The sequence below is a fragment of the Myxine glutinosa genome, chromosome 1 (assembly GCF_964187855.1).
Source record: "Myxine glutinosa chromosome 1, kmMyxGlut1.1, whole genome shotgun sequence".
In the NCBI taxonomy this organism is placed as follows: Eukaryota; Metazoa; Chordata; class Myxini; order Myxiniformes; family Myxinidae; genus Myxine; species Myxine glutinosa.
Genome location: NC_136261.1, coordinates 247,150,626 through 247,176,214, shown reverse-complemented (window position 1 = coordinate 247,176,214; position 25,589 = coordinate 247,150,626). Strand labels below are relative to the sequence as shown.

General features: G+C 47.3%; 2 protein-coding genes and 1 long non-coding RNA gene across 3 annotated transcripts in view; 2 read left to right on the top strand and 1 right to left on the bottom strand.

Moving 5' to 3' along the window:
• The window catches only part of LOC144894068 (uncharacterized), a 247,101-nt gene that overhangs the window by 127,811 nt on the left and 93,701 nt on the right, over nucleotides 1–25,589 (top strand). The gene's annotated exons all lie outside the window — the stretch shown is intronic.
• Nucleotides 1–25,589, bottom strand: part of LOC137436167 (uncharacterized) — a 149,736-nt gene that overhangs the window by 66,817 nt on the left and 57,330 nt on the right. The window lies entirely within an intron of this gene.
• Nucleotides 3,802–25,589, top strand: part of LOC137436199 (uncharacterized) — a 33,972-nt gene continuing 12,184 nt past the window's right edge. Inside the window, exons 1-3 of the mRNA XM_068129941.2 lie at nucleotides 3,802–3,916; nucleotides 4,036–4,122; nucleotides 4,289–4,382. The gene's annotated coding sequence lies outside the window, so the exon portion shown is untranslated. The remainder of the gene's footprint in view (nucleotides 3,917–4,035; nucleotides 4,123–4,288; nucleotides 4,383–25,589) is intronic.

Genomic DNA, 25,589 nt, shown 5'->3' with positions numbered 1-25,589 from the left:
CCCCGCGCTGCTTGCCGCGAACGGGACGCCCATCCGTACGTACGGAAAACGCTGCCTCTCTCTGCGGTTCGGAGGGCAGGTTTTCCGATGGACGTTAGTCACCGCCGACGTGCCCATGGCATTGCTTGGCGAGGACTTCCTGTGCGCTAATGGGCTCCTGGTCGATGTAAAGCGCAGACGTCTTGTCCAGGCCGAGACGTTCAGCTCACTCGCTTGTGCGCTGCCCAGCTCATCGAGCAGCTCAACGAGCGGCTCGCCGAGCGGCTTGCCGAACGGTTCGGTTCCGGCCACGTTGATCTGTACGCTTCCGGCAGCGGACGACTTCACCCGCCTCCTCGCCGGCTTCCCGGCCCTCACGCGGCCCACCTTCTCGGCGGGGGCCATCAAGCACGGGGTGGCCCATCACATCCCCACCGTCGAGCCACCGGTCTACGCCCGGGCACGCCGCCTCGAGCCGACGAAGCTGGCGGTGGCAAAAGCGGGGTTCGCTACCCTGGAGCGACTCGGCATCGTTCGGCGCTCGGAGAGTGCTTGGGCGTCGCCGCTGCACATCGTGCCGAAGCCCGGCGGGGGATGGCGACCGTGCGGGGACTATCGCCGTCTCAATGACGCCACCACTCCCGACCGCTACCCCGTCCCCCACATTCAGGACTTTTCCGCCCATTTGGCGGGCATGTCCTTCTTCTCGAAGGTGGACCTCATACGCGGCTACCATCAGGTCCCCGTCAGGCCGGAGGACGTCCCGAAGACGGCGGTCATCACGCCATTCGGACTCTTCGAGTTCCTGCGGATGCCCTTCGGTCTGAAGAATGCGGCTCAGGCGTTCCAGCGACTGATGGACAGCGTCCTGCGCGACTTGGATTTTGTCTACGTCTACCTGGACGATATCCTCGTCGCCAGCGCATCCCGCGAAGAGCACCTACGCCACCTCCGCACGCTATTCGAACGCCTGGGCCAGCATGGCCTGATTGTGAACCCCGCAAAGTGCCGGTTCGGCGTCGCCGTAATCGATTTTCTGGGGCACCGTGTCACCAGGCACGGAGCCATCCCCCTGCCGGCCAAGGTGGAGGCGGTGAAGGGGTTTCCGCGCCCCCGCACGATCAGAGGGCTGCAGGAGTTCATGGGCATGGTGAACGTTTACCATCGGTTCCTGCCCCGTATCGCCCAGCTCCTGCGCCCCCTGCACGAAGCTCTCCGAGGTAAGCCGGGCAAAGGCGACGTTACCTGGACCGAGCAGATGGACATGGCGTTCACGGGCGCGAAGCTCGCCTTGGCTAACGCCACCATGCTCGCGCACCCAGCGCCCGATGCACCGATCGCCCTCACCACCGACGCCTCGGACTACGCGGTGGGCGCGGTACACGAGCAATGGGTGCGTGGAGCTTGGCAACCGCTGGCGTTCTTTAGCCGGCAGCTTCGCCCGCCCGAACGCCATTACAGTACCTTCGACCGCGAGTTTCTCGGGCTTCACTTGGCGGTCAGGCACTTCCACCATCTGCTCGAGGGCCGTGCGTTCACGGCCTTCGTCGACCACACGCCGCTGATCTTCACGATGGGCAAGGTCACCGAGCCATGGTCGGCCCGGCAGCAGCGTCACCTCTCGGCCGTGTCCGAGTACACGACGGACATCCGGCACGTCGCGGGGAAGGACAACCCTGTGGCGGATTGCCTTTCCCGGGCCGTCGCCCACACAGTCCACCTCGGCATCGACTATGCCCGGATGGCAGCGGACCAGGCCGCTGACCCCGACATCCAGGCCTTGCGGACCGCCGTCACGGGCCTCCGCGTCACCGAGGTGCCGTTCGACGGCGCGGGCGCTGCCCTCTTGTGCGACGTCTATCTCGGGCAGCCTCGCCCCATCGTGCCCGCGGCTGGCAGCGCCAGGTGTTTGACGCCATCCATGGCCTGTCCCACCCGGGCGCGAGGGCCTCCCAAAGGTTGATCGCTGACAAGTTCGTCTGGCATGGCTTCCGGAAGGCCGTCCGCGGCTGGGCCAAGACGTGCCTCGCGTGCCAGCGCGCCAAGGTGCACCGGCACACCCAGGCCCCGTTGGCCCCGTTCACGGTGCCGGAACGCCGGTTTGACCACGTCCACATGGACCTGGTGGGACCTCTGACCCCCTCGCGGGGTTTCACCCACGTCCTCACCATGGTGGACTGCACCACCCAGTGGCCGGAGGACGTGCCCTTGGCATCGACGACGGCGGCGGACGTCGTGCAGGCTTTCATCGCCACCTGGGTCGCCCGGTTCGGCGTCCCCTCAGACATCTCGTCCGACCGCGGCCCCCAGTTCACCTCGGAGCTCTGGGGGGCGGTCGCGCAGGGGCTCGGGGTCTGGCTGCACCGAACCACGGCCTACCACCCCCAGGCTAACGGCCTGTGTGAGCGATTTCACCGCTCATTGAAGGCCGCGCTCCGGGCCACCCTCCGCGACGGCGGCTGGGTCGACAGGCTCCCCTGGGTCCTGCTGGGCCTCCGGACGGTGCCCAAGGAGGACCTGCGCGCATCCGCGGCGGAGTTGGTCTTCGGGCAACCGCTGCGGGTGCCGGGCGAGTTCCTCCCAGACTCCACGGCACCATGGTCAGGCACTTCTGGGGTGGGACCGCTGCATGCACAGCAGCGCTCCGCTCTGCAAGAGACCGCCCAGAGGTTCGCCCCGGTGCCAACGGCATGCCACGGGCACCCACCGACGCACGTCGCCCCGGAGCTTCGCACGGCGGAGTACGTCTTCGTCCACCACGATGCCCACCAGACACCACTGCGGCCCCCGTACGACGGGCCTTTCCGCGTGCTGGAGACCGGGGCGAAGCACTTCACCCTGGACATCGGCGGTACTCCTGACCGCGTTTCTGTAGACCGCCTCAAGCTGGCCCACCTCGACGTGGACCATCCACCGCCAGTGGCCCGACCCCCGCGTCGGGGCCGCCCCCCTGCGGGCGGACCCCCGGCACCGCCCAGCCCCGCTGCCATGCCGCCCCCCGGTCCTGCACCCATCCCAGGGGCAGCCAGGGGCATCCCACCTGGCATCCCTGCACCCTGGACGCCGCCGATCGCCAGGGGGCGCTTCGACCGGGTGATCCATTTGCCCCGCAAACTGGCCCTCCAGGTGCGCGGGAATTCTGGGGGGGGCGCGTGTGGTGGACACGAAAGCCCACTGGCGTGGTGACATCATTCCGTGCACCAAGTGGGCGGCGGCCACGCCTGAGGGGTAGGCGTGGCCTGAGGATATACACGGGGCGCGCAGCCCGGAGCGCGCTAGTGTTACAGTGAGCTCCTGAAATAAAGACGCTTATAAGTTACCGATTGTCCACTTCCTCCTTGCTCGCAAGCAGCGCGCGTAACGCCGCGATTTAATATAATCGTTATTATCGATACGTAATGTGAATGTTATAGCATTTACAAATAAGTTTCATTTTAAACAAGAACAGTTAACGTTCTAAAACAAGCAATTGTGTTTGTCTATATTAAAGCAGCAGAAGTTTTCTGTCCAACTGTGTCTGTCTTTCCGCCCATTGGATGGCCAGCTGGCCTGACTCCACCCACAACGACGTCATTATTAGGAAGGCTGACTCCACCCACCTGGCATTTCGATTTTCAAGCAGTTTTCATAAAAAAATTAACTTCCGGGAGCATGCGAGGTAGCGCTTCTCTGCCTATACATCGCCCGAAAAATATTTTTGGTCAAAGCATATCTTAACGTTCAAAGAAGGTGTTTTTATTCCAATCTCCAGATTCGTCACATCGGTGCGAACAGCAGTGTGCGGTTAACCTCATGTTGGTTTCTCTTAAATTTATTTTCCTTGAAATTGCGAGGTGAGCGTTCTTTTCGTCCTCGTTTCGGTCCGGTGTCGTGTTTACAGCGCTTGGTGTACTTTTAATTGCCACGTGGTGTGTGATCGTTTGGGCGCAGGCCCATGGTACGTACGTGCGATCGTTACGAAGTACAGATGCAGTATTGCCATTGGTATGTTTATCCGTGATGTGAGACTGGGTCGACGTGCGGTAATCCATCTTCTGGTATTTGTGCTTCTTTTAGGCCTTGGATAACAGTGATCCATTCGAGGTCGAAACAGATACCTATCCCTTGCCAGAGGTAGATGCTGCCTCACCTTCCAGCCCTCAGGTCGTTTTCACGAGACTAGCGATTGATGATAAATATATTTTGATTTTCTTTGAAAAGTGTTTTTATGACCAGCGTGGTTACATTTTGAGAAGGATGTTCCATTTTGCACTTTGAGCGTGCCGAAAGGTCTTTGGAAATGAGTTCTAATTGTTTCATAACTTTGAAGGTTCTGGTCCTGTTCATGCAAAACACCGATATACCTTTAAACGAGTGTTGGTGCGAAGAGGATGGGGTCAGACCTGCACAACGATCCGTAACAGGTGTGTAAATCGGGATGGAAAAAGTTAATAATCTGCACTTCGACATAACATGTTTGTTACTTGGGCTTTTTTTTTTTTTTTTTTTGCAAGTTTGTTGATCACTGGTTTGTGTGTTCGCTCACTTATACTTGACTACAGGTTACAGTTTTTAACTGATCTTCACAAAACTTCACCAAATGGTAGAGTTCGTGGTCCGAAAAACTCCTTTATATTTTTGAGGTCAAAAGGTCAATAGGTCAACATTGGACAAAGGTCAACCACTTTTAAAAGATTTTTCCTAAAATCCTCAACTTTCATCCGATTGACTTGAAATTTGAAGAGGATTTATATGTCGGTTAACTGAATACAACCACGAACTATTTTTGAGATCAGCGAAGGCCAAAAGGTCAACAACAATTTCAAATTTCTAAAATCCTAAATTTTCATCCGATTGACTTGGAATTTGAATGTGATTTTCATATCGGCTAACTGAATTCAACCACCAACAATTTTTGAGATCGGCGTCGGCCAAAAGGTCAACATAGGCCAAAAGTCGACCACCTTTTTTCAAATTTCTAAAATCATCAATTTTCATCCGTTTGACTTTAAATTTGATTAGGATTTACATAGCTTACTGAATTCAACCACTAACTATTTTTGAGATTAGTGTAGGCCAAAAGGCCAACATCGGCCAAAGGTCAACCACTTTTTCAAATTAATAAAATCCCCAATTTTCATCTGATTGACTTCAAATTTGAACAAGATTTTCATATCATCTGACTGAATTCACCCACCAACTATTTTTTTGTAGGAGCTTGACCAGAGAGGAATCAGTAGAACACAAAGACAACCGAACCTGCCTGCAGAGAGAGTGAAAGGCCCTCAGAATCAGCTTCATCAAGGGAGATGCCAATAATAGTGGGGTGGCTTAGCCCAAATATTCAAAAGAATTGTGCATTTTGTGATACAAGCACCAAATTTGGCACAAATGTACATTAATATGTTGCGAACATTTTCAGATATTGGGCCACTTGAAATTCCGTAATTTTTTTTTTCAAATTTCGTAATTTCAAATTTTTCGGGTGACACCGTCACAATTTCGGTCTTCGAGGCCGGCCGATAGGCAAAGTGTGACCGGAAGGGATGAGGTTCTCCTGACCACGTGGCCCTCGATCTGGGAAGCGAGAGGCGTTCCATTAGTGGACACGCCCCTCACGCCCGACTTTTGGGCGGCCCCGGCAGGCCGTTTGTTTTGACGTTCCGTGACAGGCCCCGCACCCCCACCTCCGGGCCGACCGGAAGCTTGTGCTGAGTACATCATACCTGAACAACTCAGTGAGGCAGAACACAGCAGTGCACACCAGGGTGACCCCTTCAGTGCATAAACCAATTAACCTGTCCACTGCAGGGCATATAGAAATGAAGTTATTTTCTGCATATAATAATAATATAAGTTCAGTTCTATATAACAATTTCTGTTATCACCACTACCACTACAACTACCACTACTACAAGCTTTGTCTGGAATTTTGTGGACTAACAGACAAACAGACATACAGACAAGCTGGGATCAAAACATTACCTCCTTCCACCATTGAGTGTAGAGGTAAACATCATGGAAATTATATCATGCCCTAGATTTAATTCATGCTTACCCGTGTATTTGCTTCACTGGTTCACAAGGTCTTTTGCATACATGTAATTCAGACTCTCGTCTTCATTGCTGACCACACAATGTTCGCAACATATTAATGTACATTTGTGCCAAATTTGGTGCTTGTATCACAAAATGCACAATTCTTTTGAATATTTGGGCTAAGCCGCCCCACTATATCGGCCGGCCTCGAAGACCGAAATTGTGACGGTGTCACCCGAAAAATTTGAAATTACGAAATTTGAAAGAATTTGAAAAAAAAAATTACGGAATTTCAAGTGGCCCAATATCTGAAAATGTTCGCAACATATTAATGTACATTTGTGCCAAATTTGGTGCTTGTATCACAAAATGCACAACAGGTTTGCTATGCTGCTACACTATCAGAACTTATCATATTTATATAGTAAATTTTTACTTAAACTAAACGCAAGTTTATTCATTAATAAATACAATGTTTCAAAGCACAAAAGACAAATTTCAATCAATCTCTACTTCGGTGAAAGATATAGAAAAATATGTCAAAGATGTTAAATTGAACAAAGATAAATATGGAAATTTTTGGGTAAAACCAGTTATGGAAAATAACATGAGCCCCTCTATTTCATTTAAAGGAAGAGCTCTAACTATACCTGGAAAGACATCCATTAAAGTAAATCTAACAAAAGTTTCTCCTCTACTCCTGGCAATTTATTCAAAGCTTGAAAAAGTGATTGACCACGATACTTTGAAAAAGAATGATAAGACCATCAACAATACTCGTGGAGAAATTTGTATTTACTTTAATAATCCAAAGGGTGTAGATCTAAGTAAAATGAATGATGTTAATATTTCTGGTGAAATGTCATTTCGTTCTATGATAGTTAGAGATTATTTAAAGATAACTTTTGATATTAAAAATGTAGAGATTGAATCCGTTAATGAAAGAAAGTATATTGGTATAGATGGAAAGGTTTTTTCTGCTAATTAAATATGAGTCATTACAGCAGTGAAGATTTTACTATTTCATTGAACTCGGACGATAGTGATGATAGTATTTCATTGAACTCGGACGATGGTGATGATAGTATTTCATTGAACACAGATGATAGTTATGATACTAATAGTTTGTGCTCAAATGATAGTTATGAGAGTAGCTTTATTGATGACTCTGAGTATGATTCTGAGTATTCATGTGATAGTTATGACTTAGATGATTCTGAGTGAAAAAGTGTTTTAGTTTAAGCACAGCGATATATATAAAACGGAGCTGTAAAGCTCAAAAGTGTTTTATTTTAAGCACAGTGATATATATAAAACACCACGTTTTCTCACGCTATAAATATGGTTTATTGTGATACTTGCGAGAAGGAAGTAAAATATTATAAACAACATATTCTCACCGCAAAACATACATACAACATTCTTAACAAACTTTCCCCTCTTCCACCTAAAACAAAACATTGTAAGGTCTGTAAAACAACCATCCTCAAGAAGGGGTTTAAAGCCCATCTTAAAACTAACAAACACTTGTCAAAATTGTTTACTATTAAAAACTCTGATGGTGCATTCAAAGGACATATTAAAATAAGAGTCTTTAACTTCAAACCTCCTGAACCAGAGTCTATAGTTGATGCTGTAGAAATAGTTAAACCTGCTGTTCAAACGTTGATTGAAAAAACACTAAAAGAAATGAAACCACTTAAATTTTATATGGGAGTAAAATTAGAAATGACAAAGGACGAAGGAGTTATAGATACACCATACATGAGAACTGAGCCACACTTTATATCTTCATATCAAGATTTTAAAACATCAGGAGTCTATGATGAACTTATTAAACAAGAGCAAGATGTGGATAATTCAATCGTAGGAAGTGGATTCAATATAGGAAAAATTATTTACATAGACATTCATATTCTTAAATCAGATCCTCTAAAAGCTTCTTCTTACATTGATTTACCCAGTGTTATCAAAAATAGAAAAGCAGTTATCAATATCAAAAATAAAGACAATAAATGTTTTCTCTGGTCTATTCTAGCACACTTACATCCTCCACATTTTCATGATGAAAGAGTATCTCATTATAAAAAATATGAGAATACATTAAATACGAAAGATCTAAAGTTTCCGATGACTTTAAATGATATTCCTAAATTTGAAAAGTTGAATAATTTATCGGTTAATGTTTATGGTCTAACAGAAACAAACAACATTCAGGTTTTAAAGCTTTCTGACAATTGTAAACAAACTCATATTAATCTTCTATATTTTAATTCAGACGAAAATTCACATTATACATACATCAAAGATATTACAAAATTAATAAAACCACAAGTATGTAAAAGAACAAATAAAATATATATTTGTATGCATTGTCTTAACTTCTTCCATCCACAAGAAAGATTAGATAAACATTCAAATTATTGTGGTGAACATAAATCAACGGTAATCAACATGCCTAAAAAAGACTCAAAGATCACATTCAAAGATGAAAAGAAAACAATAAAACATCCATTTGTTATATACTAGGGCATGCCCGTACTATATCTATATCTAAAATTATATCCCCCCCCTCTATTTACATGAAATGGTTTGGTCCAAAGCGAACGGCTTGCGAGTACGGTGACAATCCCCCCCCTCTATTTACATGAAATGGTTTGGTCCAAAGCGAACGGCTTGCAGAGTTTGGTAAAGAAATCGCCATAGCGTGCACAAACGTCAAACGCGCAGGAAAGCAAAAGAATCGCAAATTAGTTTTAATTAGTTTTAAAACATAGTTTAACGCCAACATAGTTTGCCAACGTGAAATAAATGAATACGCTCTCAAATGTGCCGTCCGAGGCAGAGTCTGTTCGGCACACGTGATAGCTCGCTGCTCTCTGATTGGTTGAATCGTTTTTTGGACATAGCTCGGTAACTACTTGTCCGATTAATATGAAACCTTGAAAAGGCACATCCTCGGGTCCCCAGCAATATACCTGGCAAGTTTAAAGTATATCGGACCCGTGGTTGTCGAGAAACAGCGGTCACAGACAAACAAACATACACACAGAGATTAGTGGAATTATAGATAGATGCTGATTTTGAAAGTATTTTAGAAAAAATTGATACTACTTCTCCAGATCCAAAAGAATCATACACAAATAAATATCAAAAACATACTCCTTGTGGTTTTTGTTATTATATCAAATCATCCGTTGGTGATAAATATAACAAGTTAGAGATGTATAGAGGCTCAAATACCCCAGAGGAGTTTGTGAAACTACTAGAAAAAGACTGTGTTCGATTAACCAAGATAATGAGAGAAACCAATAAACCAATGTCCTCAACAAGTAAAGAAAAAAGGGAATTTATAAAAAACAATGTCTGTCATATTTGTGAGGAGAAAATTGGTGAAGGTCTAAAGGTTAGAGACCATTGTCATCTCACTAGTAAATATAGAGGTCCGGCTCATCAAAGTTGTAATATTAATTATCAACTCCCCTCTTTCATTCCTGTCTTTCTTCATAACAACGCTCATTATGATACACATCTATTTATCAAGGAACTCTCAAAGACTTCTGGAAGTATCTCAGCAATTCCAAACACGGATCAGAAATACATTTCATTCACAAAAACAATTCACACATCTGCTATTACTCATATCAGATTTCTTGATACATTTAAATTCATGGCAAGTCCATTGGCTAACTTGGTTCAAAATCTAAAAGAGTTTCCATGTCTTTCAGAGTATTTTTTAGATAAAGATTTTCTAACACAAAAGGGAATTTACCCCTATAGTCCATGGGCCCGGACCCGAAATTTCACTAATTGGTACCACCCGAGGTGGCAAGTTCTAGTAATGATTTTTGGAAAGGTGCATGTATGTGGGATACATGCTGATGTGATAGCAATTCTGGACTGGTAGCTTAGTGGTAGTTATCAGCTATTTTATACCCGCACCCTGTGAAAAGGCGTTCGACGGTTCGGATTGATTTAGTCCATGTGTGAAATTTTGGGTACGGGCCCATGGACTAATTGGGCATATTAATCAGAAAGTACTGAGACAACGTAGATCCCAAAATTATCGCTTTATGTCTTATTTTAAACATACAATCTTCACATAGTGTAATTTTGGAATACAACAGCTACTATAATACACGTACGTGATTGTTATGGAAATTGTCACATAAACATGTCACAACATGAAAAGGTCACAACACATATTAATCAAACGGTTTTCTGAATCAAGGGAAAGAAAGTCCAGAGGCTGTACTGAGCTCATCTGCTGAGCCCATCTCAAGTACATGTATGCCACAATAGCTATAAACAGACCAATCAGGTCAGTGTTGTCAGGGAACATTGGATTCAGCCAGTTGTTTTCCATGAGATCTATGAGGGACTTGACAGCAGTTTCGTCTTTCCTGATCCTTGGAGCATGTATATCTGGATGAGACAGTTTGGAACTGCCCTGACCTATCATGTCCCTCAGTGCTCTCAGATACATGGTCCTGTACTCAGCTGTCAGGTAGTACTTGCTCACAGCCCCTGGTTTCAAGCTGAACCCCTTTGTCCCTCCTGCCGTCTGGGTGTCTTTGTTAACTGTCTCTTCGGTCGTTTGGTCGACAGGGATTCTTCCGAAGGGGTTGTTGGGACCGAGTTGAACTGAGAATCCCCCTCGCATGAACTCAGCATACACGTCTGGGTGTGTGGTGGGCAGCTGGGACATCTGGGCATAGTAGTATGGGAGGTAGCGTGCATAATTCAGCCTGTCATATGCGAAGCACCATGGGATCATTGCACGAATTGATGCCAGGTGTAGCACCCAGTCTCCCTCTCTTGATGCTCGAATGAGACCCAGCAAGATCTCGACAATGTCCAGATACGACATCCAGAATGCTGAGAGGCTGCCGTTTCCACCTCTGAGGAACTCGAGGTATATTCCAAACAGTTCCATGATGCGTGCGCATGAGCGGTCACCGAGGACCTGCTTCAGGGATGCCTGTGAGATATCTTTGCAGAGGCTGTCAATGATCCTCAGTGTCTCATCCATGTGGACCACATCGTTGGCGTGAGTGGCTTCCAGCCACGAGAGGAAACCCTTCCAGGCCAGTCGAGTGAGTGCCTCATAGACATTCTTGTGTAGGTGGACTGCCCTGTTGTACTTGCGGCCATCCATGACACCATTAATGGAACCTTCTGCGATCACACCAGACTCGATGCAGAGATCTCGCAATCCAGCATCTTGAAATCGCTTCCCTATTATTCCCATCAGTGTGCAGATGGTGTGGAATACTCCGAGCCTGGTGATGATGGTGTTTTGGAACTTGTCAGGGTGTTTCCATATAATCTCCACAGCCTTTGCATACAGTGCCTGGTCAAAGACACAGACAATCTTTGTCAGGTCCAAGGAGTGCATGATGTTCAGTGACTGGTTTAGCACTTCATTGACAGTCGACATTTGTGTCGCTGGAGCATTAATGGTAGGCAGGTAGCCTACATTGTCTGGAATGACTGTCACGTCATCTCGAGTCCGGATGTTGAAGCCTGTCCAGCTGCTGATTGATTGCTCTTCTTGTTGCGACATGCGTGCCATGACCCAGACAAGATTCTTCTCTTTGGCGAGCTGAGTCTCAGCTGCAGTGTCAGCATCTGCACTTTTGCTCTGTGGTGGTCCCACTCGTTGTCCAGCGTTGTATGCTGGTAGCATTGGTGGTGGTGCATCAATACTTCTCTGCTTTGTTTTTCCTACAGTCAGCATGGTTCTGGTGGACACTGGGGTGATTGGCTTTGCTTGTACGGCAATCCCATTCACTCTGTGAGATGTTCCTTCTCCACTGGTGGTCTCTTCCAGACGGTCGATATTATCCCAGGCTAAGGTTGTGAATATGCCAGGATGGATGTTACCTGGGAGGGCAACATCACTCCCTGATAGCGAGAGCTTTTGGAGACACAGAGCAGTGTCGATCTCTTCCATCTGAGAATAGGACACACTATGGCCGAGTCGGTTGAGGATGTGTATCAACTCTACATTCCCGGTCAGTGACTTGATAGCGAATGGCAGAACGATGTGCTTCGGGGGCTTTATCAGTCCACGTGTTACAGCATATACCATGTCATAGCCGAGTGAACACAGAAGCCGCTGGACTCTTTGAGATGCATGATCAGGGTCATTGGAACCTGTAAGTAGATAGCACAGGAAGACCATGACCGACTCTGGAATGGTAGTGTCCTCTGCTTCTGGTTTGACTTCCGGTGGCCAGGCTTGAGGGGCATCTTGGTTCTTGATGTCGGCTCTCATTTTCAGGGCTGCTTTGGAGACCACATCTTCAGCATGGAGGCCTTTCTGAGTATGCAGCTCTGCTTGTAGCGATTGGTATTGTTTGGCAAGTTCGTATATGGACAGGTTGTCTGGAAACAGGAGGAGTTTCCCTTTTCCCTCAGAGAAGATGTGCAGGGAGTCTGCAAACTCGCTTTCCAGTTTCCGTCGTATGTGTTTCTTGGTTGATTCCCTTACATGGGCAATACCAAGAGAGTTCATTGAAGCCACCAGTCTAGAAGAGAGATCAGTCATTGTCATCACTTGAGGATTGCCAAAAAGCTCCCTTCTGATGAACAGGAACAGCTCATTGTAGGCCTGATCCACAGCAGCGCCATACTGAGCTTCAGCATCATCATCTTGGCTTGCATCCTGTCCACTGCGAACCTCTCTTTTGGTATATAACCGATAGCACGACCTATGATAGTGACCTTCTGCAGCTACCAGGTCTCTGCTGACTATGGCAAGGATTCTGCTGTCCATTTTCTCCATGGCTACATTCCTGATTGTGGCGTCAGCTCGCAGTTCTCGACATTGTATGAGGATTTCTCTCGTCTTCTGTCCTTTAGCATACTTGGTGTCTTTCTGGCAGAAAATGCACTCTGCCTCATAAGTCCTTGATGTGCTTGCACATTGTCTAGCTGCTCTCTGTGATCCTGTGTCTTGAGCAGGTTCACTGGCACTGGCACATTTGAGGATGCCATCAAGATGTCTTTTCATGGTGAAGAGACTGCGACATTTTCTGTGGTACTGGATTGTTGGAATCTGTCCATCAGGAAGGTTCGTAGCTAGTTTCAAAATTGCTGCATGTTTTCTGATCTGGGCTGCCCTCAGCAATGTTCTCCATGAGTCAATGTCTTGTAGTGAAACCAGCTTGTCTGTATTGTCATTGGAACAGTGGATGATGCACTCCACTCGTGGCCGCTTTAGTGGCAGGCTGCTTGCTCCGTCAGAGGCCATGTTCAGTCAGTTTTCACCTGCAACATAGAATTATCAATCCACATTACTATGTTGCACAAATTAGTAGTCTGCCAGTCCTTAATTATATTTAATTACACTTAATTAGACTGGTGAAACCAGTGGACTGATATCTGAAAGCAAATCAAGCATTCATGACTGGACTTATTCTAACCAGGCTGCAAATGTATATCACCACTGATGAGGGGAAATCAGCACTTTACATATCTGTCATATATTTTCTGCTTAACTAAATAGACATAATTATTGCAGAGCCTCTTGTTCTTGCCTCACCTACCAGGAAGTATCCACCAGTGGCCAAGTATACGGAATACGGAAGAAAACTGGACACTGCCAGCATCCAACATATATTTTGTTCTTAACTAAGACACTAAAACTGAAGAAAAAGTTAGTTTCCACACATGAATAAATACAAGAATATGTATTATATAGTATAACATACATGTCTTTATTACAAACATCCATTTGCTAAGATATTTAAGCATGTTACATTGTCTATTCAGCTAAAAAAATGATTTGGAAGATGATACTAGTAACAACAGCGCGGAGTTGCGGTATCGCGATTAATGCAAAAACAGCTTTCCTGCAAGAAAAATGAAAAAGCTACCCATTTGGAATTGCTATCACATATTATTTTACTTATATGGGTGTAACAAATAAATTGGCACCATGGAACTTTTGCCACCTCGGGTGGTACCGATATCTGGTCTGGCCCATGGACTACTATGACTATATGGACTCATTTGAGAGATTCAATGAAACACAACTTCCTTTAAAAGAAAATTTCTATAACAAATTAAATAATAGTCATATATCTGATAAAGATTATGTACACGCACAAAATGTTTGGAAAAAATATAACATTAAGAATCTTGGTGAGTATCACGATTTGTACCTCAAAACTGATGTGCTTTTGTTGGCTGATGTGTTTGAGGCTTTCAGAACAATCTGTCATTCTGGATATGGATTGGATCCTGCTCACTATTACACTGCTCCTGGATTGGCTTGGAGCGCGATGTTAAAAATGACAAAACAAGATTTGGATTTGATAACCGATGTTGATATGCTTTTGATGATTGAAAAGGCAAAGAGAGGAGGAATTTCACAAGTCTGTTCAAAGAGATATGCTAAAGCAAATAACAAGTACATTCCAAATTATGATCCATCGGTAGAGAGCTCCTACTTGATGTATTATGATGCGAACAACCTGTATGGCTGGGCAATGTCTCAGGCTCTTCCTTATGGAAAACTTAGATGGGTAAAGGAAAAAGATTACAAAAAGGTTTTACAAGATGTATGTATCTCTACACAAAAAGAATTGGATGATTCAAAGGTTGGTTATTATTTTGAGGTCGATTTGAAATATCCAGAGGAACTTCATAACCTACACAAAGATCTCCCATTTGCTTGTGAAAAGGAAAGTCCAAAGAAGGAGTGGTTAAGTGATTATCAACAATCATTTAATATAGGTGAATCAACAGAAAAATTACTTACTACATTATATAACAAGAAAAATTATGTTCTACACCAAAGAAATTTGCGACAATATTTATCAAAAGGTCTAAGAGTAGAGAAGATCCATAGGGTTCTAAAGTTCAATCAAAGTCATTGGTTGAAGGGGTACATTGATTTTAATACACAAAGAAGAACAGAGTCAAAAACAGATTTTGAGAAAGACTTTTATAAATTGATGAATAATGCGGTCTTTGGTAAGACCATGGAGAATGTGAGGAAAAGACAAAATATCACAGACTATCAACATCTTGGGAACAAGCATCAAAATTAATTAATAGACCGAGTTTTACTAGAGCTGAGGTCTTTACTGAGAACTTTTGTGCGATCCATTTGATTAAAGAGAGTATTGAAATGAACAAACCTATTTATATTGGAACATCAATTCTTGATTTATCAAAGTCATTAATGTATGATTACTTTTATAATAACTTGAGGAAGAAATATCAAAATGATGTTAATCTACTTTATATGGATACAGATAGTTTTATTTTGCAAATTAATACTGATGATGTTTATTCAGACATGAAAAAGGACATTAATATCTATGACACTAGTAATTACAGTCCAGAGAGTGAGTTGTTCTCTTCTAAAAATATAAAGGTGATTGGAAAGTTTAAGGATGAATTAGGAGGAAATGTCATGAGTGAATTTGTGGGATTGAGGTCTAAGGCTTATGCTTATAAATACATTGTGAATAACGTTGAAAAAACTGATAAGAAGTTAAAAGGCATAAAGAAAAATGTCATTAAAGAAACAATAAACTTTAAGGATTATTATAACTGTTTAACAACAAAGAAAGAAGAGTTTAGAAAGATTAATGGAATAAGAAGTTATAAACATAAATTATATTCAGAAGAGGTGAATAAGAAAGCATTGGGGGCTTTTGATGATAAGAGGTTTATTTTAGAAAATGGAATTGATAGTCTCCCTTATGGTTATATAAGTATATAAGTGATAAGTTAAAAAGGGGGGTTAGGGATTTTAACGGGCTACCGCCGCCTTTTTACTATTATATAAATGATAGAACCAAGTACCAACCAGACTAAAGAGTGGAGGTGTAATCAACCTTGGTATATAAATGGTAAACACATAACGAATGTGAAAAATATCAAATAGGTATAATTGAAAAGACAACTGGTAAAAAAATTTACAAAACAAATAAGAGAATTAATTTAAATACCGGTGAATTGGGTAAAAAAGATGGAAATATTTTTGAGTGGACGGAAAACTTTGATGGTTGCCAGGAAAATATATACTTTAATTTTAAAATGGTATGTGGCACTGGAGGCGCTCAAACAAGAACATTGAGGGAGGTTTACCATTTTATCTTAGCTCAGTTAAAATATCTTGAGAAAGAACCAAACTCAAACATATTTTTTGTTGATGTATTAGACGGTGAGGAGAGTTGTAGGAGAATTAAATTATTTCCCACATAAACAAATATTTGTAGGGTCGTTGTTTGAGTGGGCCAAAGATGATTCACCAGATGATATTAAGAGTAAAAGGTTAAAAGGTCCATAAGGTCAGAAGGATCACAGGTTCACACAGAAGGACCATTGTTTAAGTGGTCTAATGAATAAGGATAACATGTCAAAAGGTTAGAAGGTTCGTAAAGAACAGGGTGAGAGAAATAGAGGTGTTTAGGGGCAATGAGGGAGGGGAAAAATTAACATGTAAGTCAATGGGAAAATGAGAGTGTCCCAGAAGCAACATATATACACTACTCGCGTAGCACCTGGCCGTAGACAAGCACGGCGGTGAATGCCCGGAGGTCCTCCTTGGGGGCTGTGCGGAGGCCCAAAAGGACCCACGGCAGCCGGTCGGCCCAACCGCCGTCCTGAAGGCTGGCCATGAGCGCGGCCTTCATGGAGCGGTGGAATCGCTCGCACAACCCGTTGGCTTGGGGGTGGTAGGCCGTAGTACGGTGGAGCTTGACCCCCAGGTTGCGGGTGACCATGCCCCACAGCTCGGAGGTGAACTGTGGTCCGTGGTCTGATGGGATGTCCGCCTGTGCGCCGAAGCGGGCGACCCAGGTGGCGATGAAAGCCTGCGCCACATCGGCGGTGGTGGTGGAGATGAGGGGAACGGCCTCCGGCCACCTGGTGGTCCTGTCCACCATGGTAAGCAGGTGTGTGAACCCCCGTGATGGGGGGAGGGGGCCCACCAGATCCACGTTGACGTGGTCGAAATGTCGTTCGGGCACGGTGAAAGGTGCCAGCAGGGCCTGGGTGTGTCGGTGGACCTTGGCCTGTTGGCAGGCTGTGCAGGTGCTGGTCCAATCGCGGACGTCCCGTCGAAGGCCGTGCCAGACGAATCGCGCCGACACCAGCTTCTGGGAAGCTTTCCGGCCCGGGTGGGAAAGGCCGTGGAGGGAGGCGAAGATGTGGCGTTGCCAGGTAACGGGCACGATGGGGCGAGGCTGGCCTTGGGAGACGTCGCAGAGCAGGACAGTGTCCGCGAAGGGGATGTCGGCCAGGCGGAGGCCCATGTCCGCCGCCCGGAGGGCTTGCACCGTGGTGTCGGTGGTTTGGTCCGCCGCCATAAGCGCGAAGTCCACGCCGAGGTGGACCGCGTTCGCGCTGGCCCGAGAAAGACAGTCGGCCACGGCGTTGTTTTTGCCGGTGACGTGCCGGATGTCCGTGGTAAACTCCGACACGGCGGTGAAGTGGCGCTGTTGGCGGGCCGACCACGGCTCCGTGACCTTGGCCATTGCGTAAACCAACGGCTTGTGGTCGACGAACGCCGTGAAGGGTCGGCCCTCCAGGAGGTGGCGGAAATGGCGAATGGCCAGGTGTAGACCGAGGAGCTCACGGTCAAACGTACTGTATTTGAGCTCGTTCGGCCGGAGCTGCCGGCTGAAAAAAGCGAGTGGCTGCCAAACCCCGTTCACCCATTGCTCATGTACGGCGCCCACCGCGTAGTCGGAGGCATCCGTGGTGAGGGCGATGGGAGCGTTGAGCACCGGGTGAGCGAGCAGTGTTGCGTCGGCGAGGGCCCGCTTTGAGCTTTGGAAGGCCGCGTCCATTGCTGCGGACCAGACGATGTCGTGCTTGGCCGGCTTGCCCCGGAGGGCTTCGTAGAGGGGCCGCATGAGTTGAGCAGCGCGGGGCACGAAGCGGTGATAGAAATTCACCATTCCCAGGAATTCCTGCAGGGCCTTTATGGAGCGGGGAGGCGGAAACGTGGTGATGGCCTCGACCTTGGTTGGCAGCGGCACGGCCCCGTTCTTGGTGATGTGGTGGCCCAAAAAATCAACGGCCGTCGTGCCGAAGTGGCATTTGGCCGGGTTGGCGATGAAGCCGTGCTCGCTGAGGTGCCCGAACAGTGTACGGAGGTGGAGGAGGTGCTCGGCCCGGGAAGTGCTGGCGACGAGGATGTCGTCCAGGTAAACGAAGAGGAACGGCAGGTCACGCAGCACGCCGTCCATCAAGCGCTGGAACGCCTGAGCCGCGTTCTTGAGACCAAACGGCATCCGTAGGAATTCGAATAAGCCGAACGGCATGATGATGGCCGTTTTAGGGACGTCGGCCGCCCTGACAGGTACCTGGTGATATCCCCGTATGAGGTCGATTTTTGAAAAAATGACCCGTCCCGCCAGACGGGCGGAGAAGTCTTGGATGTGCGGGATCGGATACCTGTCGGGGGTGGTAGCGTCGTTAAGACGGCGGTAGTCGCCACATGGGCGCCAGCCGCCCCCTGGCTTTGGGACGATGTGTAATGGCGAAGCCCACGCGCTATCGGAGCGCCGCACGATGCCGAGGTGTTCTAAAGCGTCGAACTCGGCTTTGGCCACGGCGAGCTTGGCTGGGTCGAGGCGGCGGGCTCTGGCGTAGACCGGCGGCCCGTGGTTGGTATGTGGTGCTCGATCCCATGTCGTACTGCGACGGCCGAAAACGTCGGCGGCGTGAGGGTCGGGAACTCCGTGAGCAGGCGAGCAAACTCGTTCGCCGCCGGGAGGGCGCATGCCAGCTCGGTCGGAGTGGAGCTGCTCAATGTGCATACCAGGGAGCTGAAGGTTTCGGCGTTGATTAGGCGACGCCGTTGGACGTCCACCAGCAGTCCGTGTGCGCAGAGGAAGTCGGCGCCTAGCAGAGCCATGGGCACGTTTGCGGTTACAAACGTCCAAGTAAAGCGTTGGCCGCCGAAGCAGAGGGTGACGTTGCGTGGGCCGAAGGTGTGGATGGCCGATCCGTTGGCCGCAACCAAGGAGGGGCCGCAAACCGCGGACTGCCTGTCCTGGTCAGAGGTGGGTATGACGCTCAGTTGGGCGCCGGTGTCGCACAGGAAGCGCCGTCCGGACGCTTTGTCCGTGATGAACAGTAATTTGCCCGTGTGGCCGGCGCTCATGGCTGGTAATGAACGCCGGCCCGGCCGTTTCCCGGCATGCCGAAGGTGCACGGGGGTCGGCATGTCCGGGCCTTCTGTCCAAACCTGGCATGATAGTAACACCACGCTTGGTCAGGTGGAGGCCCCGGTCGTCGTGCTGGAGGTGGTCGGCTCGGCGTAGCGGTCGCCGATTGCGTCGGCAGTTCGGTCGTCGACCGTGCCGGGTGCTCGGGCGCCATGGGTGTTGCGTCGGACGGCGGTGGGCCCCAGGTCGCTGCTGCAATGCGTTGGCCTGCCGCGGAGATCTTGTCGGCTTCCCTGGCGAGGGCACGGGGATCCATGATCGTCGTGCTTGCCAGGGCGAGGCGTACCGGGCTAGGCAGCTGACGGAGGAACAGCTCCCGGAACAGGAATGCCGGAGAGTGCTTGCCGAGCAGCAAAAGCATGTAGTCCATTCGCTCGGACGGGCGCGTGTCGCTGAGCTCGGGCAGGTCAAGCAGGCGCCGTGCGCGTTCCGCCGATGGGAGGGCGAAAGCGTCGAGGAGGAGCTTTTTAATCGCGCCATATTTGTCAGCGGCTGGCGGGCTCTCGAGGAGGCTCAGGGCGCGGGCCGCGGTGGCTGCACCGAGCGCTGCTACCACATGGTGGAAGCGGGTGTCGTCGGCCATGATGCCTCGCAGGGCGAACAGGGAGTCCGCCTGTGCGAACCAAACCGCCGCGTGAGCCTCCCAGAAGGTAGGCAGTTTGAGGGCAACTGTCGTGTCCATGTCGGTAGGTCACCAATGAAGGAGCCGTGCTCCCACGTCGATCGGAAGAATGGACGCGACAAAAAGCTGGAATTCATCCGAGTTGCTTTATTCAAACAAAACAGCTCAGATACTCTCTCAAAAGCCCGTTTATCGGGCAGCAATATATATACACACATTATTCCGGAGCGTTTGCCCGGGAACGGCGAGAGGGGGCATGGCGGGCGTCCTGGCCACGGCCTGGCAAGTCGAGGGCGGGCGTGGCCGGGCGTGCCCGGACATGCCCGGGCGTCCCGGCCGAGGCCTGGCAAGTTGAGCGCGGGCCTGCCCGGGCGTCCTGGACGAGCCCGGCATGATGATCGCTCCGCGTCCTTGGTAGGTGTAAGGCGATTGTGAAAACCCAGCGGTAGCCGCTACAAGCCCATTTTTAGGAACCTAACAAAGGTACATACCACACAGTATTTTGTTCGCGTATCAGCGTACGTCACGACACCCAGGTTAAGAACCGCTGTTCCAAAGCATTATAAAAATTCAACATGTACGATGTGATTGCCGTTCTTACTTTTAAAAAAGAGGCAAAGTTTAAGAATGGCTGTATTGCAACAAACAATAAAACGTATGAAGTTGTGATATACCAACGTATACATGGCAATTACTTATGAGTAATAGTAAGAAAGAACCCGACACATCAATATTCTAAAGACGAAATGAAAAACTAAATTTAACTCTACTTACAGCGCCATGTATTACTTTATGAACCTACAAACCGCCACATGCAGTGAAATACCTTTAAGAAAAAGAAAAAAAAACTTACCCGCAATAGTGTATGGTTTCTTTTCTTTGGCTATCTTCTCCGCCACCAGGTAGCTGGCTTTGGTCAGTCCCTTCGACGGAAAAACAGCCGAACTCATTACTGACTTGCTGTTGTTCATCTCGCATTCTTTCTGGAGAAAAAACTCCCGCGACTTGTTGACATGATCTCCATGTTTCTTCTCGAGGTGCCGTTTCAGCTTTTGGGGCCTGAGGGACTCATTGGCCAACACGTCGAGGCATACCACACACTGGTCGATGAACATTGTGCTCATCGATATTCAAGGTGAACCCATAGTTCAGGAACACAGGCTGATACTTTCCAGCCATGGCGAGTACCTTACGCTCACAGCTCAATCTTTCGAATGAAAAGCGATGGACATTCGCGTGTCGGAAACTAAACGTATGATCTGACTGACCGGATGCACGCACGGTACATCGCGGTACATCGGTATAGCGCTGTACATCGGTACAGCATGGTACATCGGGACATCGTGGTACATCGGTACATCGCGGTACATCGGTATAGCGCTGTACATCGGTACAGCATGGTACATCGGTACATCGCGGTACATCGGCACAGCGTGGTACATCGGTATAGCGCTGTACATCGTGGGACATCGCGGTACATCGGTACAGCGCGGTGGGAGAGTCCACACTATAAAGTTTGTGTCGGCCTTCGTTTGATCTCTGTTCTGTTCAGTCGGGAGAAGTAAATCGTCGATAAAGTTTTTTCCCCCGCGATTTCTGAAACGATCGCGCGACCCATTGAAAATCCTGTTTGGGTCGCGACCCAGTGGTTGTGGAACGTTAGACTAAACCAACCACAACGCATGTTCCCATTCCCGATCCCGTTAGACAATGGGCAGAGGTATTCCTTTACCAAAGACAAATAAATAACTATCTCGGGATTTCTGGGGTGTACATGGGTGTACCCCCCCCCCCCCCTCCACTTAGGGGGTGAATTTTCCAAAACCACAACAATATGATGTATATTGCAGCTTAATATCCTTAGCCAGTGACAAGATATGAATCTCCTAAAACGTCAGTAGAACAAACTATTCTCTTATAGGAGTATAAATAGGTATGGCACCCTAGTCTTAGGGGATGTAACCCCCTAATTACTTTTTTTTTTTTTTTTTTTTACAGTATCTAAAGCTTGAAGTGGAACTCACACATTCACATATACACACACATACACACCACGTACACACAGACAAATACAGAGACACAACACCGGGCTTTTAGAAACAAACAGCCACTGAGGTTGGGGGAAGTGCCATCACTTCCCTGGGTACTCTGGGTACCAATGGTGCCACCTTTCTAACCACACTCATGGGTGCCATTTCCTTCTCTCCATGGATGGCAACATATGAGGATTGTCCGTGCTGTTATCATGTAAATGCTAGAAAACGGCACGTCCCATTTTAAAGGTCTTTGGTATGACTTGGCTGGGGTTTGGACTGCCCCACCTCCCAGACTTGAAGCGGACGCTCTGAGCACTACACCACCGAGACATGCAATTTGTTTGTAAAATGAACTTATAAAACGAAAAACTGAGATAATGTATTGATGAAATACCTTTAATCAAAGTCTGACCATCACCCTTGTTTGGGTTATTTTAAATATAGCTCATCTGTTAACCTTCTTCTCTTAATAATAAACTGAAAGAACGGCAATTTAACAGCGCGATTAAAGAATGCGATTTAAAAATAGAAAAGAAGCAGTCTACCTGTTTTAAATGATAATTTAAGGCCCCCGCCCCCCCCCCCCCCCCCCCAAAAAATAAGAAAGAAAAAAAATAAGCAAACAAATTGTAGGTACTGGTACTATATCGGACAAGTCGTTGCTCTAATGCATATTCTTCACTGGGGAAGGAGAAGGAAAAGGGTTAAAATTACCATTTTCACACGTGTCAGACTTCTGCCAATTAGTGCATTTCTGCAGTATTGGTCGATTGAGATTGATGCTCGTTTAAAACAAAATAAAGATGGAAGGAATGGAGAGGGGATATGAGGACGAGGTCGGTACAGAGGGACATCACATGTTACTGAGCTGATTTCCTGGCTACTTGGGTATGATGAATATCAGACGATTGCTTTAAGGTTTGTGTTTCAAGTACATAAATGTGCATGCACCTGGTTGCAATGGTCCGACAAGATGGTACCCAGCTAGCGCACTTACTTTTGAGCCGTCTTGCCTGGGTTTCATTGTTGACTCGGCTATATAGCTCTCTGCCAGCTTTGTGCGGACGGGCATTGCATCACAAATTGTGCTGGGCCTCGGATAAAGAGAAACCCAAACGCAATTTTTTTCTTCTGAAAACCATGGTAATAGGAAAATATTTTGATATTTTTCTTTTCTTTTGCCAATCACAAAGTGCTGAAAAAAGCCCTAAAGTGTCGATTTTCGATTTTGCCAGTGTCGTCGCACTCATAACCCACCTTGATCCAAATTGTGGTTTACATAGACAAACATTGCATGTTGACCTCCGATTCTGATACTGATTCCAATTTTTTGTATACTGAATCGAGGCTCGTGAAAGAGCTAACATTTACTTCACAAACAAATCAACCAGACAAACAAAATACCCAAAAAGAGGGAGCGGAAGACAAGATGGGGAGAAGGGGAAGCACACAAACACAACATCCGAGACCAGGGAGATGTGTGGAAGGGAGAGGGCCTGTGGGGAGGAGGCATGGGAAGGGGGGGGGGGGGGGAGGGAGAAGTATAAAACACAAGGACACCAAGGACTTCCTGGACAGAAGTTGGTATTTCAAAAAAGTGGAATTGGGGTGAAATTAGCGGGGGTAGAAAAGATCAAGGTTTTGGATGGGGGAAGATAAGAGATGGTGGTGAACAGCTGTTTTAAAGACTTGGAGGGTGGAGTGGGATTGAAGAGAGTGAGGGAGTTTGTTCCAGAGGCGGGCGAAAAGAGGAATGAAGGAGTGAAATTGAGCAGAGAGTCTTGATTCTGGCAATTTAACCATAAGAGGGTTGCAGGCAGATATTGTGCGACCTGTAGGAATATTTGCGGGACAGAGCCCAGAGAGAGCTGGGGGTGCAAGGCCAGAGAGGAGTCGGTAGAAGACGGAAAGACCACCAACCTGCCTGCGGTGAGTGAGTGAGAGGCCTTTGGAGTTAGCTTCATCGTGGGAGATTCCAATGATTCTGAATGCTTTGGTTTCAACAGCGTGAAGGCGAGCTAGGTGTGAGGCAGGAGCACCAGCCCAGAGGGGAGAGCAGTATTCCATTGAGCTGCGGATGAAAGCCTTGTCTGTGGTGAGGAGCTCAGGTGTGCCAAGGAAGGACTTCGCACGACGGAGGATGCCCAGTCGGCGACTGGCTTTGGAGGCCAGATTTGAAATGTGGTTTTCCCAGGAAAGATCATGGCAGATAGTGAGACCCAAAAGCTTGAGTGACAGAACTTCTTGGAGAGGATTACTCCAAGATTCTTTGAGAGGATTCTTGGAGAGGATGTTATTAGCATATCTGAAGGTTCTCAGTATGTTAAAACTGATCAGACAGTGGGACTTTGAAGAAACTATCAGAGACAACATTGGAGATGGAAACTCTTTCAGGGGAACCAGATGGTATTCATAGAATACTTACCATGCGCAGTCAATTTGTCAACTTGTTCCCTCTGGAGTCTACTGTATTCGAATTTGAATGCATTTGAATGCGGTTTGAGCCGATAAATTCGGCTTGTAGACAACAGAGGGTTAAAACATTTTTTTTCTTTGATCCAATATGGCTGCCAGACTACGTGAGCGATGACATTATAAATTGATATTCTCTAATATAATTATTGCATAGATCACACTCAATACATTTCAAACTGATCAGACTAAGCGTTGTCCCTGTCGAATTATGACGTCATAATTATGGCACCAATGACGTCATCGTTAACACGTATTCCCCATATGGAGTAATTTACAATGAGACATGTTTCAATTTTTTCCATACAGCGGTTTTGGAGATATAGAGGTGCAACATTTTTCGGTTTTTCCAAGATGGCGCCTGTATCACATGACATATGACGTCATGATTATCATTAAAATGTTCTCAACGACGAGGCGCTCGGATGGTGAAAATTTCGTGTCCATCAGACCAACAGTTGCTGAAATTTTTAAAATAATGATCGGATAAGTGTTGTACTTGTCGAATTATGACGTCATAACGAAGGCACCGATGACATCATCGTTAACATATCTTATTCCCCGTGGGGAGTACTTGACAATGAGCCAGGCAGAGTCGGCGTCAGAACAAATCTAATCGGGGGGTATTCGGGTAAGGGGGGGGGGGGGGCACAAACTGCCGTTGGAGAACTGAATCTATGATGTGAATGCTTAATAATAAGAGTTTGCCGTCAACAATCAACACAACAACCCAGTTACAATTTAAAAACATGCTGCAAAGTCTCTCTCTTGCACACACACACAACACACACACACCACACACACACACACACACACACACACACACACACACACTGCACAAAATATAGCCTACGTGCAAGCCATGTGTCTGTCTCTCACTATTTCACTCTTTCACTCACTGCACTATGCGCGTCATTGGACCATCATTTGAAATAGACTATTTTTCTCCACTCTTACCGAATAAATGCAGACAGACTCAAAAATCATTCAACATTTTGCGTAATAATCATGAAAGCCAAGGCTGGCATCATAAAGTGAATTAAACACATGGCTTACCTTCAGAAGAGTTGCAGGCGGCGAGTGTTGGTGCTGAACCTCCTCAGAATGGTGTCCTTCCACTCAGTTGTGCATTTTCGGGTTAGGTCCCTCTCAAACGTGAGCTGAACCAACTGGGCCTTTCTTTTGTGGAGCATTGCGTGTCTGTGGTCCGAAAATCCGTTTCTCAGAGTGGAGAATGAATTCTCGCACATTGCTGTGGAG